The sequence below is a fragment of the Copadichromis virginalis genome, linkage group LG3 (assembly GCF_057382275.1).
Source record: "Copadichromis virginalis isolate Kocher_CV1m ecotype Utaka linkage group LG3, C_Virginalis_male_GT1.1, whole genome shotgun sequence".
NCBI classification, from domain to species: Eukaryota; Metazoa; Chordata; class Actinopteri; order Cichliformes; family Cichlidae; genus Copadichromis; species Copadichromis virginalis.
The window spans coordinates 8,239,680-8,243,323 of NC_140620.1; the positions used below are offsets into that span (position 1 = coordinate 8,239,680).

Sequence of the window (3,644 nt, forward strand, 5' to 3'; positions counted from 1 at the left end):
GGAGACTCTCAACAGGAAGCTGTACCACTCTGACAGGAGGCACCGCCACAATAAAAGCTGTCCTAGATACACACAGGTGCAAGTTAACCAGTATCCAGCATCATGCTCAGACAGCACAGGCCTCCCAACCACAGTCCACAGTGGATTAGTCTTCTTTAGTCTTTAGTCTTTAGTCTTTTTATTTTGTTATGGGGTTTTTGTAATTTGTTGTGGGGGTTTTGTAATTTGTTGTGGGGTTTTTGTGTTTTGTTGTGGGGTTTTTGTAATTTGTTGTGGGGTTTTTGTGTTTTGTTGTGGGGTTTTTGTAATTTGTTGTGGGGTTTTTGTAATTTGTTGTGGGGTTTTTGTATTTTGTTGTGGTTTTTTCTGTAATTTGTTGTGGGGTTTTTGTAATTTGTTGTGGGGTTTTTGTATTTTGTTGTGGGGTTTTTGTAATTTGTTGTGGGTTTTTTTAAATTTGTTGCGGTTTTTTAATTTGTTGCGATTTGCACTTCCCAGCCACCGTACCTTATTAATGTAGACCTTAAAATAATCTGCAAAGCTCTCTCAAAAAGATTAGAGAAAATAACGCCCCTTTTAATTCATCCTGACCAAACTGGTTTGATAAAAGGTAGGCACTCATCAACAAATACACGTAGATTACTTAATTTAATAGACTACTCATGTCACAAACTGAAAGCAGGGACTCAAGCGCAGAGCAGGTTGACGTCTCAGAACACGATTTATTTACACACTAGTGCAATACTATATACAGTGAAGGGGAAAGTCCAGGGTTCCAGGGGATTAGGGGAAGGCTCTCTCTCTCTCTCACGCTCGCTCACGTCCTCACAGCCGACTCACACACGTCCGTACCACGGGGAGGTCACAGGTCCGGGAAGATAAACTGGAACAGGGAAGGGAGAAATCACTCACAAATCACGAAGGTAGGGCGTAAAGGTATAAGACCAAAAGAAAGACTAACGTCAGTAGCTCAATCATCCAGCGATGAGAGGATCTGTGACCCAGCCTCAAATAGTAGATGGGTAATCAGCTGATCGCCAACAGCTGTGTGAGCCAAGGGCGGGAGCCAGCTGTGAGCTCCGCCCAGGCAGAGAGGCAGGGGAGAGAGAGAGAAAGCAAAAACACAAGTGTAGCCTTGTGAGGCCGGCTGGGCAGGCACAGGGACCATGACAGTACCCCCCCCTCAACGGGAGCCTCCCGGCGACCCACCGGGCTTACCTGGATGCCTGCGATGGAAGTCCCGAAGCATATTCTTGTCCAGAATAACCGCCCGAGGCACCCAGGAACGTTCCTCTAGCCCGTAGCCCTCCCAATCCACCAGGTACTGAAAACCCCTGCCCCGGCGCCGGGAGTCCATGATGCGGGAGATGTCGTAGACCAGCTGACCACCCACAAGCCGGGGGGGCGGCGGGGCCCTGGCGGGAGGACACAGCGGGCTGGAGAGCACAGGCTTGACCTGGGACACATGGAAAACATTGTGAATCCGCATGGTACATGGCAGCTTGAGGCGAACGGACACAGGGTTGACAATGGAGTCTATGGGAAAGGGGCCAATGAGGTGACAGCTTCTTAGACTCGGTCCGTAACGGCACAAAACGGGTAGACAGCCATACCTGTTGACCGACGGAGTATTCAGGGGCCGTGTCCGGTGACGGTCAGCGAGGGCTTTGTTGCGCTCCTTAGTGCGGAGTAGAGCGGCCCGAGTAGCATGCCAGGCCCGGCGGCACCTGCGGAGGTGAGCCTGAACAGAGGGGACAGAGTGCTCACCTTCGACAGCTGGGAGCAGGGGTGGTTGGTAGCCCAGGGATGCCTCAAAGGGTGACCTGCCCGTGGCGGCGGAGGTGTGGCTGTTGTGGGCGTATTCGATCCATGGCAGCTGTTCACTCCAAGTTGATTGATTGTGGGAGGCAACACACCGGAGGGCAGCTTCCAACTCCTGGTTAGCCCGTTCGGACTGTCCGTTGCTCTGCAGGTGGAAACCGGAAGAGAGGCTGACCTTGGCTCCCAGCGCGGTGCAAAATTCCTTCCATACTCGGGAAGTGAATTGTGGTCCTCTGTCTGAGACGATGTCCTCGGGGATCCCGTGGAGCCTGAACACATGTGAGGTGAGGAGCCGAGCCGTCTCCAGAGCAGTAGGGAGTTTAGGAAGGGCGACAGTGTGCGGCCTTAGAGAAACGGTCGATGATAGTTAGTATAGCGGTGTAACCTGCAGAGGGAGGCAGTCCAGTGAAGAAGTCCAGAGCGATGTGTGACCGTGGTCGGGCCAGCGTAGGGAGAGGTAGGAGACGGCCCAACGGCGGTTGGTTTGACCGCTTGTTCTGGGCGCAGGTCGGACAGGCGGACACAAACTCCCTGGTGTTCCTCGCCATGGTGGGCCACCAGAAGTAGCGTCGAAGGAAGGACAGGGTGCGGAGGACCCCGGGGTGACATGAGAAACGGGCAGTGTGAGCCCACTGGAGTACCTGGGAGCGGACCGCCGAGGGGGACGAAGAGGCGGCCAGTCGGGCCGGTACCAGGATCCGGTTCAGTCTCTTGTGCCTCCTGAATGAGGGATTCAATCTCCCAGGAAACGACTCCAACCACCCAGGCCGCCGGCAGAACGGGTTCAGGGTCCGACTCCTCCTCATTTAAGATGGCGCCGGTGAGGTCGGCTGCCGTCACGACTGCTCCGACCACTTTTTCTTTGTCTTTGTTTTTTAAGTTGGTTTTCAGCGTTTCTAAATCGGCAAAATCATCACCATTGGGTACATTAGGTATGACAGTGACACTCTTGTTTCTATTGGTTTACAATGTACTCACAATTCGAAGTTTTTAACTCCGGATCCGAGCTGGCCGAGTGAGATCTCGAGGGAGAACAAAGGGAAGCGGCGGCGGCCTAGAGGGAAGCGAGCCGGCGTCAGGAACAGGCTGAGAGCTCGTGCACACCGCACACCTCTGCCTAGCATCCTGCTCGCCAACGTCCAGTCACTGGAGAACAAGCTTGACGACCTCAGGGCCAGGATAAAGTTCCAGAGAGACATTCGGGACTGCAATCTCCTCTGCTTCACCGAGACATGGCTGAACCCAGCGGTGCCGGACCACGCCATCCAGCCGGCCGAGTTCTTCTCGGTTCACCGCATGGACAGGACACGGGACTCGGGGAAGTCAAGGGGAGGCGGCGTGTGTTTAATGGTGAACAACAACTGGTGCAACAGTGCGAACGTTGTTCCTCTCACACGCTCCTGCACACCAAATCTGGAACTACTGTCCATCATGTGTCGTCCTTTTTATCTACCTCGGGAATTTACATCGGTCATTGTAAGTGCCGTTTATATTCCACCACAAGCGGACACGGTCACCGCCTTATGCGAGCTGCATGAGGCACTCACACAGCACCAGACACAACACCGGGACGCTGCGCTTATTGTGACGGGGGACTTTAATAGCGCCAACCTCAAACGCGCAGCGCCGAACTTTTATCAACACATCACCTGCCCCACCAGGGGTGAAAGGACACTGGACCACTGCTACACTACAGGACGGCTACAAGGCACAATCCCGCCCCCCGTTTGGCAAATCTGATCACGCCGCCATCTTCCTCATGCCAAAATACAAACAAAGGCTGAAACAGGAAGTTCCGGTTCAGAGGAAGGTCGCGCGCTGGA

General features: G+C 53.6%; 1 pseudogene; it reads right to left on the minus strand.

The window, feature by feature from the left end:
* Positions 1 to 836: 836 nt before the first annotated feature.
* Positions 837 to 2,100, minus strand: LOC146712573 (uncharacterized; annotated as a pseudogene).
* Positions 2,101 to 3,644: the final 1,544 nt, after the last annotated feature.